Source organism: Mus musculus, chromosome 8, assembly GCF_000001635.26.
Source record: "Mus musculus strain C57BL/6J chromosome 8, GRCm38.p6 C57BL/6J".
Taxonomy (NCBI): domain Eukaryota; kingdom Metazoa; phylum Chordata; class Mammalia; order Rodentia; family Muridae; genus Mus; species Mus musculus.
Genome location: NC_000074.6, coordinates 45,631,498 through 45,645,348, shown reverse-complemented (window position 1 = coordinate 45,645,348; position 13,851 = coordinate 45,631,498). Strand labels below are relative to the sequence as shown.

The 13,851-nt window shown below is 39.0% G+C and overlaps 1 protein-coding gene and 1 long non-coding RNA gene across 12 annotated transcripts in view; one reads left to right on the top strand and one right to left on the bottom strand.

Moving 5' to 3' along the window:
* Sorbs2 (sorbin and SH3 domain containing 2) overlaps positions 1-13,851 on the bottom strand; it is a 320,119-nt gene that overhangs the window by 182,558 nt on the left and 123,710 nt on the right. The window lies entirely within an intron of this gene.
* Gm51529 lies at positions 3,684-10,333 on the top strand. Its single transcript, XR_003947382.1, has 3 exons — positions 3,684-3,764; positions 4,014-4,279; positions 9,470-10,333. It is a non-coding gene; the product is annotated as a predicted gene, 51529 (long non-coding RNA).

Below are 13,851 nucleotides of genomic sequence, written 5' to 3'. Positions count from 1 at the left end.
CCCCCGTTCTCATTTATCTCACTCACTGTAGCCAGATGAATGAACTGCAGAGGTACTCAGAGTTTTCCGTTTCTGTGATGGAGTTATTAAAAATAAAGGCATAGTGTTTTCATTATGTATCCTCACTCAGTTTATCACCTGAATAATAAAATAGTATTCATAATGGTACCTTGCACATCATGTAACTACACGGGGCATGACATATATTATTTAGTGATTATATGTAATAAATAAGATAATTAAATTCATTTCATAAGAAAATGTGCAAATGTAGCTTAATAAATAAACTCGTTATTTCATTTAGCATTCTCTTCTAGCTCTTCTTTTAAAGGGGTTAAGTAACATTGTGTCTTCAGAATATATTCATTTGTTACAATAGAGTCATTCAAAGGAGAAACAATAGTGGATCACCCTGATTAGTGATGTAATACTTGATCCCATTCCTATTTAAGTATTTAGAGTTCATAAACATGATTAAGATGAGGGCTTGCTTCATCAATTTTGCTTCTGGGCCATGTCTCACTGTTTCCCAGTGTATTTAGAAATTTCATTTGACTCTGAAGTTTCTTCCCACATAAGAACTAGGTCAAACTTAAGCTGCTGTGAAGAAGTCAGAGTGACTATTTCCATGGCACCAGCTTCATTTGCTGCTTGTGTTTTTGCTGCACAACAGTGAACTCGTCGTACTGGGAAGGGTTAGAAATGGCGTTTGCTAATTTCCAGGCCAAGGAAGCATGTCTAATTTTACAGCTTTCAAGGACATACAGAGCTTTACTCCTGATTACAGTTATCTCCACCCACTGCTCTAGTGGTTCTGTTAACTTGTCCTGAGAGAAACCAGCACTGAGATAAACATGCAAAACCTAGGAACAATGAAGGAGGTATACCAGAAGTCTATTAAGGCGGGAACTAAGAACTGTCCGTACTCACAAAGACCAACAGAAACAGTCTGAATTCTTTTACTTACATGTTACTCATTGTGGCTTTCCAAGTAAAATACAAGGCTCTGTGTCATTTCTAATGACTTGCCTCAAATGGATAAGGGCTAAAGAATTCAGAGATTATTGCAAAGTACCCAAAGAGATGGATGCCTCTAAAATTGCAATGGTTTATACATAAAAGAGAGAGACAATATAGACTCTCATTTTATTTGTGATTGATGCAGCCAGTTACACTTAAATACCCCTTCCCCTCTCTTCACAGAAAAGGAATTTTAGAATCTGAATGTTAGGAATGTTAATATCCCTGTTCCTGCCCCAATCCCTTGGGCTGACAGAAAGTGCCTTTTGGTTCTCAAAGACTCTAAAATATGTTTATCCCTCGGGACCCAGTTAAATGAAGGCTCACATTTGCCTGAAATGAGCAACATTTGTTACCAGGCATTGACTCTGTACCAGTGAAGTCGCTTTCATTTCAAACATGGGCCAACAGGATGACTCTGGTGCTTGTATGAATATCCCAGTGTCTGACTTCTGAAAACTTTGAGTAATCAATTGGAGGCCATGAGTGGGAAACAGAAGCAATACAAGAAAATCACTGTACTTTTAAAAATATGAAATGTTGGTGCTTATTAAAATCACCATCTTTGTAAACAACTTTAATGTATTATTTCTGAAAGCATGCTGCTTTTAACACAACTTTAAAACTACCTACCTCTACTCGTTAGAAAGAGCAAAGCCAAATGGCATAGCTTACTACCTTCCAAAGGCATGTATACATCAATCACCTACATGAGAAGGAAATACTGGAACCATATTTGCTAACACAGTAAACACTTAGCAAAAATGTCTTGTTTATGCAGACTCGTCCATTCATGAGTCAGGCAAATGAGCTGCAGATACAAAGACCTTAGGAGAAGAGAAGGCACACAGGGGCACGGACCTTCACCTGCTCTCGTAGTATGTTATCTTAGTTCTTGAGGAAACCTAACTTGTGTTGATGACAAATCCGTGAGAGAGGAAGGAGGAACACAGCTAGCCTCAGCCATGCCTTGTAACAATGTGAATTGTGTACCAAAACCTTGTGGAAAAACTCATTCTATTACTATGCTTTGTTTTATTTTATTATTATTAGTTTTGGTAATGGGGATTACAGCCAAAAGGTCATGCATACATGCTAGGCAGGTTTTTCTACTGAGCATCAAACAGTCCTAGTTAATTTTTCTTTTTGTAGAGGGGTGAGATGAATTTCTCTTCCCCAACATATTAGTACTTACCTGAGTAATGAAACCTACATAAGCTAGTGTGCTAACTTTCTATTTATAGTACTTGATACTACCCTCAAAATGTGAAGACAGTAAGAAGGGTTTTCTCCCAAGACACATGCTTTCCAGTGCTCCATTTTTCTTCCTTAGATTGGTCTTCTATGCTCAAGAAGAACTATTTGACGTGCGCATGGGTACATGCTGTTGAGTATTTCTGAACTCCATTTGAACTTACTCAGCTCCCAAGTAGAGCCAATCATTGTTAATCCAGGGTAAATCTTCATTGCCAGCAAACACAGGGTGCTGCTGACATCGCACACAGAATGTCAAGTTAGCAGCTATCAACTTCCCAGTGGTGCACATAATCTCTTAAATTACCATGGATGCCAATTTTAAAAATAAATGGAACTGATAAAGCATTTACATGCAGATAGTTTAACCTTTTTTTTTTCATATTGCTTTGTCTTGTAAAATCGTAATTAGCTATCTAAATGTCAGCTGGAGTCTCATATATATTTCCTTTGTTTATTTTAGGTGTATTTTGTTATTTTTAAATTTTTAGAATTTGAACTAGATTCTTTAAAGAATGGACAAGTGGGCTAGGGCTGTAGCTCAGTAGGGAGGTTGCTTGCCTAGCATGCAGCAAGCCCTTGGTTTGATCTCTAGCAACCCATAAAACTGGGTGTGGTGAAACAGGCCTGTAATCCCAGCACCTGGGGGAAAAGAAGAAAGATGGACTGGAAATTCAAGGTTATCCTTGGCTACATAGGATGTTAATGGCCAGCCTGGGATACATGAGATGCTCTGCCCCCAAATATAGACAAGCAATAATATAAAGAAAGAAAAGTAAAAATCAACTATACTTCAGAATATAAAAAAATGATTATTGACATCCTAGATTCTGATTACCTGCCTCTTTTTATTGTTATGCTATTTGAGACCTTTGAAGAGGAAAATTGATATTTGCTTCTAAACAAATATTTCTGTAGAACCCATGTATAAAACCATAGGGAGACTGATAAAATGTAAATTATAACAATTTCTTTTGGTTGGCCTGTAGTTCCCACAAATAGGCAGCTTTGAAACCTACTAAGAGCACAGGGTTTGGAACATCAAGGACCCAAGTTTGAGTCCCACTCTCCCCATATGTGTGACCCTGTGCAAGTTGTCAGACATCTCTGAGGCCTTGTCATCTTCTGTAAGATGAGAACAATACTTTCCTGGGAGTCTTTTTGTGAATAGTCACTGAGAGATGTTTAAAGAATTTGCTGCCCCCCACCCATTCCCCTTCCCCCTCTCTCCAGGTGTTCATGACCAGACTGACTCTCTCTCTCTCTCTCTCTCTCTCTCCCTCCCTCCCTCCCTCCTCCTCCTCCTCCTCCTGTCTTTTTTCTTGTCTTTTCCTGTCTGTCTGTCTGTCTTTCTTCCTTCCTTTTGTCTGTTGAAAGAACAGTGGGCCTTAGTGAGGCGAACAGTCCAATAGGAAGATACAGAGATGTGCAACTGCACTCCTGGAGATGAGACTATAGCAATCTAAGAAAAAGGCAACCATCGAAACTCGGTAAGTTTTATAGTATTGTTTTATTTCTTTAATATAGAAATGCATTTTTAATCTCTATTATGTAGCTATTTTGGTTTAGTCGTTTGTTTTGAACCTAGCCAAACTTCATTATGTATGCATTATCTTAGGAGAGTGACTGGTTAGTAACAGGCTTTGACTGAATGAATCCCAGCTCCACAGTCAGTCATTTTACATTATACTTTCTCTTTACCATCATCTCATTATGTCTTCACTATGTGTTTCTAAAAGGTGACTGCTAACGTCCATGAGTAGGGAAGAGAGCTAAAGCCATCCAAGAATTGGTACGAATTCTCTGAGTTAACGATCAAGGGGCTGGAAAGAATCCCGAGTTCACCTGACGTCAATGGCCACAACATACCAAGCCCCATTTACACTTTTGTTCTTCTGGTCAGACCTATCCATCAACCTCCCATGTTCTTTTCATGCTCACCGGCATACAGGATCACTGTGCGCAAAACCTGTCTTTGCCTTGTACTTGTCTTAAAGCAGTTCAGGTAAGATTAGCCATATTCTGTTCGGTGTGCATGCCCTCTGAATGGTTGGACACTTCTCTCTGATGCTGTGTGACTGTCCACATGACTGTGAACAGTTCCCAAGAGCAGGGCTCTAGCTAGTCACCAGGGAACTCACACAGCCAGAAGAATCAGTGTCCTCCTTCCAATGAACGTCACTGCTACAAGAATGGCAGAGGACTTGTTTCTCTTCTCCCTTTCTCCCTTCCTCTGTCCCTCCCTCCCACCCTCTCTCCCTTCCTCTGTCCCTCCCTCCCTCCCTCTCTCCCTTCCTCTCTCCTTCTCTCCCTCCCTCTTTCAATTCCTTATTCCCTCTCTCTCTCCTTCCCACTTCTAACTTGTTTTCTTTTTGATTGATTTTTAGTTTTTAACTTACATTTATTTATTGTACTTGCATGTTTTGTGAGTGCATATGTGTGGGACATGAACACACACACACACACACACACACATATATATATGCATGTGTGCTGCTACACCATATATGAAGGTCAGAGGACAACATGTAGGGTTCAGTTCTCTCCCTAACCTTTGCTTTGTGTGTGTGTGTGTGTGTGTGTGTGTGTGTGTGTGTGTGTGTAGGACAGAATCTTGCTATGTAGCCCAGGCTGGGATTAACCTTGTGACTGTCCTCTCCTGACTCCTCCCAGGCCCGCACCACCACAGCTTGCCACAGCTAACTTCTCGTTAGCATTTTTATACACCCGTCTCCGTTGTACACAATCAGAGTATGCGGTCAATTTGATCTGCACCAAATGTTTTCAAATAGTTTATCATTTAAATCTTTTTTGTTTCTTCTTTTTTTATTTTATATTATTATTATTTTGTTGTTGTTGTTGTCACAAGAAGCATAACCTACAATATTAACTTCAGTGGAAAACAAACAACTTCTGTCCAACATTTAAGAGCAAGATAACTAAAAATTGGCTAATATGCTGACTTTGTTAATATTCATTATTTCTTCATAGTAATTGCAGCTATCAGTCAAATTCTCTGCTTTTAAAACAAGGAAAAATTATTATCACTTACTTTAAAATCATATGGGGCAAATGGGAAAAATGGTGTCAACTAGAACATGTTACTTAATTAAACTGAATAATTATATTTAATGGTGGGCTGCATTTACATAATTATTTGCATATGTATGTAGCCATAGTAATTAAAGAAAAAGAAGCCATGAATTTGAGAGGGAGTGGGAAGTGAATACAAGAAGGGTCAGAGAGAGGACAGGGAGGGGAGGACATTATATAATTTTATTTTAATTAAAAATTTAAAAGATAAAGTAGTGCAAAAATGTGTACTGTGTTTGAAAGAGGAACTAAAAAAGCTTGTTTGCAGTCTTTTGTTGATCAAGCAAGCATCAGTGGGGGGAAATGTCTCCCACAGAGGCAATACAGTCAAGCTATATGTGGTCAACAGTCTGTTCCTGCTCTCTTCATGTGGGCAACATCAGAGCCTTCATTGGCCCTCAAATTTGTTTCATTTCTCCCTGAGAGCTGAAGTATTCCTAGCTGCTTGCTAGGTGCCTTTAAGAAGACATTTTCAGCAAGCATGCCAAGTCCTGACTGCTTACACCCTCACCCATCTCTTTCCACTCTGGTTGAGAGTATCACACTTGATCACTCCTGAATCTTTTCTCTCAACTGTCCCAATGATGCATCCTTGAGAGGAGCATTGCATAAGCCTGCTGGGATTTATCCACAGACCTCATCAAAGAGGGCAGTAGAGGTGGCCCTTCATACCACCTGCATGACTTTGCAAGACGGTCAAGGACCAAGAGGTAAGCAGAGTCTTTCTGTGAACTTCTAAAATCAGCAACATTTATAGACTATAACGGTGGCTAAAATAATTATGGCAGCTAACATGTATAGAACTTCCCTTGTGTCAGATTATGGTACTCTGAATTATATAGAGTCTACATCTTTGTGATCTTCACACCCAAAGTCTTGCTTACTTTAGAAGTGGTAACTAAGTCCCAGGAATTTTGTTCCACTATCCCCCAAGCTCCAATTCAACCCTTCCAATAAACAAGACGGGGTAGTTGTAATTTTTTGAAGAATTTTCATTCTGTCTCCCACTATGGGTACACTGGTTTACAGTCTCGTTAATGATGTTTTTAAATGCTATTAAAGTCAGGCCTTGATTAAGTGAGGGTTTAGGCACTTGGAAAGCAAGTATCAAGAATTTCTTTAACAACTATTAAAAAGAGAGAGGTCGCTGCTGATGTTTATGAATGGTGTGTGCACCGATCCTGTGGGATGTCCCCTGTCATATTTCTCAGAGCTTCCTTCCCTTATCCTCTAAGAAATCTCTCTTCCCAGAGCCTTTTCTTGTCATCTCCTCTGACAAAGACGTTCCATGTGTTACTTTTGTATCCTTTGTATATCAGACTATCACCTTCTATATCCTACTGCATCATTAGCATTCCTGTTATATTGAACTGAACTCCTTTAAAAGATTCCTAAGTCAACATCTCATCACTTCCTCTGCCACAAACACATGGTAGTTCCCTGATAGGAGTACAAGGAGCAAACAAACAGATTAATAATTCGGGAAGTATTAACACTGAAACACAGTTACAGCTGGGCATGGTAGTGTATCTTTTAGTCCCAGCATTTGGGAGGTAAAGGCAGGGGATCTTTGTGAGTCTGAGGCCAACCTGATCTATATGATGAGTTCCAGGACAGCCGGAGCTACATAGTATTCTGTTTTAAAAATAGAAGAACAACAACAATAGAAAATGTAATTATAGTTTCAATATTTGCATTTCCATCTGGTATCTCCTTTAATTTGCACCCAGAACTCAGGATCTCTCTCATTCTCCACTTTTCTTTATTGATTATCTCTTTGCAGAGCTAAAACTCGAACCCAGTGAAATTGAAGCCAGCCCCTTAGTGCCTATTCCCAGCCACTGAGATCCCACCTCAATTACTTCCCTTTATTGTGAACTTTTCAGAACTAGATAGAATTAGAAAGGGTAGAACCAGCTCACTTGTATTAACTCAACAATTGAGACACTAGCTTTAAAAGTCTTGAAAGTGAAAATGAAAAAAACCTGTGCTTATATGGTCATGCTTATCTGCCAGAGAGGACAATTCCTTGATATCTTGGTTTACTTAGAAGTATGAACTCATGGTACAGGTATGTCGTTGAGCAAGTATGTTGATAATGGTCTTAAAATCATTTTGCCCCCTGGCATTATATTTGCCAGGTAGAATACTGACTTATTTCACCAGAGAATGTCCTGATCAATGAATTCTTTGATCAGTGGGAAGTTGAGTTTTCAAATGCTAGTCACCCAAGGAGTCATGCTATGTTTGTTGGCCAGATAAAATATTCTCCCTTGCTCCGGGATGCATCATCTAGAACGACAGTAGATTTCTTGGAAATGATTTGCTTTTAGTTAGAAATGGAAACACTTGACTTTCAAGTCAACACTCTTCTTAGTTCTTTCTGACCTTGAAAGTTCCTTCGGTTGGGTGACCCAAAGGATGGCACACCTGCCTGCATGCTGAAGCCCCTCCGGATCCTGTCTTACTTGTGGGTCTTTTCTGTACTGTGGACTTGCAGGACCTCTCCTCACAGACTGGAGTAGAAGCCGAGTGCAATAAAACACTGAGGAGTGTGGGAACCAGTAGTCCACAGACAGAACATCCTCTAGGAGTCAAGTTGATGATCCTAATCTTTGCATTTCCAACAGCTATGAAAATAAATATCCGAGTTCCAAAGGGAGGAAACAAGAGTTCTGAGGGCATGTTTTTTATTATTATTATTATTATTTCTTTCAAAGGAAGAAAAAATTTAGGGTTTCAAATGATTATGAAGTAATACAACATTCCATAATAATCTACAGCTTAAGTCAAATGACTTTAATGGATCACAGTTACTGTGGAGCACTAGTGGGTCACTGGGTCAAAAGGATGATGGTTTTTCAAACTACACCAGGTTATTTATGACTTAGATTATCATTTGCTTTTATTAAATAAGAAGGTGGTATCTTCTGTCCTGATAATAAATCTAAAAATTAATTTAAAATGCAGTCCAAATACTTTATATACAGGGGAAGGGAATTTTTGCATAATTGAGAGGAAACTGTAATCAGTTAGGTTCGTTTTATAGAATTAAAGCTCTGGTAGAAAGGAAGTCAAGAACATAATCAGATTTCAGACCACATCTTATCTGAAAAGACATGTTTCTATGTAAAGTCAGAGACTTCAGGATGTACCCTCAGTGCCTAAGACATGGAACTAAGAAAATCCTTTTCCCTAAACAGGTATAGTGAAAAGGGATGACTCTTGTTTCTTTAGTAAATCAGACGACTCTACTCTTTGCTGTTTTTATTTTTTATTTTTTTTTAATTCTCAGATGTCACTACCACAAGGCTGGTTGTTTTCAAGATTAAATTGTGGGGAAGTTGATAGTGTGCTAAATGAGCCAAGTTATTTTCTATTGTGTCAGGGCTTCCTTTGTTCAAGATACCTTGAAGACTTCAAAGGATTCCTGAGACATTAGCTTAGTGTTTTACCTAAAAAGGGCACGAACCCCATGCACAAAAATCTCTTAACAAAAAGAGCATCTGAAGACATATGGGCCATATGAATTTTCTCATGATGAAAGTCAAAAGCAATCGGTTCTCCCTACTTCAATTTAACCTCTATTCTTTCACACAGGTTATATTGACAGACAGGAACCTATCTGTCTACAACCCATTCAGTCTACTTTCCAGCCACCACTTACTTCTGGCCAAGGCCATGATGCAGTAAACAGCCAAAGCACTGTTGTTTTCTCATGGAATTTACATTCACATGGGATGACTAGACATACATAGAATAGCTTTATTTAAATGGCATAAAGATGCAATGGGCAAAGTGTAAGGAACAACTAGGTAGATGACTGTGTTAAGTCTTTCTTCAGCTGACCGATCACGAAAGTCCTGCTGAGCACTGCTGAGTCACATGGCCTGAAAAGTGCCTATTCTTGGTGTGTTCATGATTTCCAGCCCTTCTGTGAGAGTTAACACACATAAAGATCTTAGGATAGTAGCTAGCATGGGGCAAGTGCTTACTTTACAGCATCCTTAGGTTGATTGGTTTGGATCATTTTTGGACTAATATTTTCTGCAGCTTGCCTGGAGCCCTGCCTCTGGGTTAACGGCATTTTCTGCTTTTGCAGATGACCCAGGTTTGAAACCCAGCACCAATGCCCCGCCGCTGACAACCACCTGGAACACCATCCACAGACTGATCAGACACTTCAGAACTCTGCAGGCACTGGCACGGGAACATAAACCGACCCACAGGCATACGTACATATAATTATAAAATAAAATAAACCTGAAACAGAAATGTTTTTCTAGCTTACCGAATGCTAAGTATCTGAGCTTTCGTTTTCTTGAATCCATTTGGAAGCTGTTATTTTGATTACTTATCTAAGGTCTTCCAGCTTCTACGGGTTTTCAACTTTAAAAGATCTCCCTAAATTGACACTATTTCCTAGCTTAAGCTCTCTAATTATACTCTGAAGCATAAGGAGAAAAAGCTTAGAATTTGTGGTGTTTAAATGATCTTCCTTACGCTATTTTAAATAGAAGGCAAATGTGAATTCGTTCTCGTTGATCTTGTTTTCTCAATGGGTGTGAATAGAGCCAGATACTTTAGAAGGAACAGAAATCGCATTTCCTTGTCTGAATTATTCATGACACTCCAAGATACATTTAAGCTTTCCCCAGGTCCTGGCAGTAGTCCTGTGTTATGAAACTGTTGGAGCTCAGTGAGTGCTTTTCTTCAGGAAGACTATATTTTGCTTTAAAAAATAATAATAGCATTTCCTAAAATTTTCAGTTTTTTCCTTCTCGTCTGTTTTGTAATTTCAAAAAATAAAATAAAAAATAAGAAACGTCTCCTTATTTGCTTTTTTATCTCTGAGTAAAAATGGCCTTTTAAAAAAATCACATGTCAGCATCAGGACAATGTGGACAGAAGATCTGATTACTGTGGGCCATCTATTCATTTGCTATGCTGACTGAAGATTTAATGGACTGTCTCAGTCAGGGTTTCTATTCCTGCACAAACATCATGACCAAGAAGCAAGTTGGGGAGGAAAGGGTTTATTCAGCTTATACTTCCACACTGCTGTTCATCACCAAAGGAAGTCAGGACTGGAACTCAAGCAGGTCAGGAAGCAGGAGCTGATGCAGAGGCCATGGAGGGATGTTCCTTACTGGCTTGCCTCACCTGGCTTGCTCAGCCTGCTCTCTTATAGAACCAAGACTACCAGCCCAGAGATGGTCCCAGCCACAAGGGACCTTTCCCCCTTGATCACTAATTGAGAAAATACCTTACAGTTGGATCTCATGGAGGCATTTCCTCAACTGAAGCTCCTTTCTCTGTAATAAAGGAGCTTTGTCAAGTTGACACGAAACTAGCCAGTACATGGACCAACCTGTTTCCTGAATGCCTTCAATGTCCCAGCTGCCATTCTAAAGCCGGAGTCCAGTTTTGCTTGCCACTTTTGTTCTGACCAAACATTGATCTTTTTTTTTTTTTGTTTTTAACCTTAGGTACTCACATGACCTCCCCTTACCTAAAATTGTCTAACCTAGCAGACAAGCACACAAAACACAAGACTATCTGCGCTGTTGGAACAACCGATTGGTTCTAACATTTTCATCTTGACCACTATGTTGTTTATATAGATCTGGCAGTCTATCTGGATGTGGTAGCAAATGTTTGCAATCTCAGTACTCAGGAAGCAGAGGCAGGAGGATTAGGGGTTGGAAGCCAGCCTGGCCTCTTTCAAAGAAGTCAAGGGAGTCAGAGAGCTGGATCAGTGGCTAAGAGCAACTGATGCTCTAGCTGAGAACCGTGGCTACCTAAGTTCCTGCGTCCATGTGGTAGTCCACAACCTTCTGCAACTCCCAAATTCCAAGGGGATCTGATAGCCTCTCTGGACTCCACAGGTACCACACAATGTCCTGTAAGTGCTAGGTGCAGGGAAAATATCCATACACATCAAATAAAATCATGTAAATCCTTAAGAACAATAACAAAGGGGAAAAAAAATCCAGATCTGGCTAGTAAGAGACAAGTCCTTTCAAAAGGTTTTTTTTTACTCTCACAGCATAAACTATGGAATTTTCCACACACTTATGTAGCTGACAGATTATGTGCACTTGTTTCAGAGTACACTAAACCTTCACCAGACTACACAGTGAGCACAAACACAGATGGGGTTGCTGTGACCTGATCCTCTTTGCCTGATTAACTTCAGCACAGAAAATGACAGAATAAGGTGGGGTGGCGCATTGGCAAGCCACAAGAAGTCATCACTTCAGCATCCACTGTGGGCTCCCTAAGCTTCTTGTTGTTACTGTTGGGTTCTTTTCCTAAGCGGTATCAAGTATGGGTACAGGGTGTAAAATGTTCAACGTCCTAATGAGGCCGGAAGCAGGGGAGGCTTAGTTAAGAGGTGGAGAAAGACCCCGTAGTCATAAGTGTAGGCACATTTCTATTTATAGGGATGTCACCTCAATGCCAGTCACTTCCTGGGAGACCTAAAATGCACATGGGCTTTGTAGAGGATAGAAGGAACATTTAAACAAAAGTATTTTCTCCAGTGTGGCCAGAATATATATGGATTTTGTTATTGTTGTTTTGTTTTTTCTGTGCACTTAAAAAAAAAAAAGCTTCACTCTAGTCTTACTGGCATTTGTAATTTCTGTTAGGAATTTTCTAAATTGGCAATCTTGGTCAGAAGTCCCTTTTTGTTGTAGCTTATTGGTCCTCATAGCTAACCCTTACAAACACCTTAGTTTCTAAGTCAGTGGTTCCCAACCTTCCTGTTGGGGGTGCATTCCAGCCATAAAATTACTTTCATTGCTACTTAATATAACTGTAACTTTGCTACTGTTATGAATCATAATGTAAATGTTGTAGGCTACCACTGTGAAAAGATCATTTGACCCCAAATGGGGTTGCCATCCACAGGCTGAGAAACATTGCTCTCAAGGAAGCCACAGGGAGAAGAACAAGGAGGGAATATGGAATCAGAAACATTTTTGTGGCCCCTGCTCTCAACTTTTACCAAAGATTGAGTAGGAAAGGAATCTGAAAAGGTTGGCCTTTGGTTGGCCATTGGTCGGCCTGGACTCACTTTGATAATCTGTAAGAATGTTAGCCCAAGCTAAGCCTGCGAACTGCTGCTTTCTTACTACTGCACAAAGTTACATCCTTCTGAAGAAAGAGGTCATGGTTCATTATAGGAAAACCCTTTTTAATATTTGCCTTCCTTTGTGAACACTTCTCAAAGGAAAAGTAGAGGAGGTAAATGTCTGCATTGGATAAAGACATCCCCAGAACAAGAGGACATACGAACATGCATTTTAAAGGTCCCTGAAGATTTCAATTAAGCCTCTTTCTTATTTGATTTTCCTATATTTATAATATGTGCACAAAAAGAACTTAAGAAATGTTGCTAACATTTATATCTGAGGGGAATGGAAATATTTTCTTAGAGATGTTTCTTGGTTAGATTGAGGAAGAATGACAGCTCTTTGAATTTTGCTCAAAGGAAATCTAGCAAGCAGAAGCAATGGTAGGCCTACATATACTTGATTCAAATAGGGAGAAGAAAACTGGTGTCTTTTGGCCAAAATTCCTATTTAATGAACAATTCTGTTTTGAAGATTGGAAAGTATAATAGTTGATCTAAGTCTGACACATTGTAAGACTTCCCCGGCCCTGTCTTAGCAAGCGTACTCCATCCTCCATCCAACATTTATAACCTTGATGGAACTTATACCGGATCAGAGTTATTGGGCTACTTACAGTGATCAACAGTTACAGAAATGCGTCTCTACAGCTGAATACATGACTTAGCGTTTTCAGAAATGATTTATAGATATTTTGAAACAATATAGTTCTCGACAGGTATAGTTTACAACAGGCATTTTTGAATGATTTATATCCCTTTGTACAACTTTCAGAAAATTATCAAATGCAGTTATCTATTATAACTCTTTACTGAAAAACACAAGGGGGCCAATCACTACACTACCAAATATTTTTATGTATAAGATATTACATAAATATAACATTTTACTTAGATATATCTCTTAAATATTCTTATATATAAAATATGTAGGTGATTCAGATGTATGGGAGATTATATTTCCTAGAATCTAATTGCTATATTTGACTTGAGATGATTAATTTGTCTTTAAAATGAATATCAAGCTTACTCTATTATTTAATTATAACATGGTATACATTAACACCAGCAGAACACAGTCAACATAAACCCTTAGAGCCCAGCACGATCATGAGGAACTTATATTTAACACATTTTCACTAGAATATTCAAATCTGGAATAGATATTAAAATGTCTAGAAATAGGAATTTAAGTATTTTCTAGTATTTTCCCTTCTAATTTGAAACAGCTGACTATTTTAAACTCTCTAATCTGAGCTACTTTATGTATAAAACATTCACACCAAACTAATGGCTACTTTTGCCTTGAACATGGGTATCTTAAGAGACAGGAAACTGTACATGAA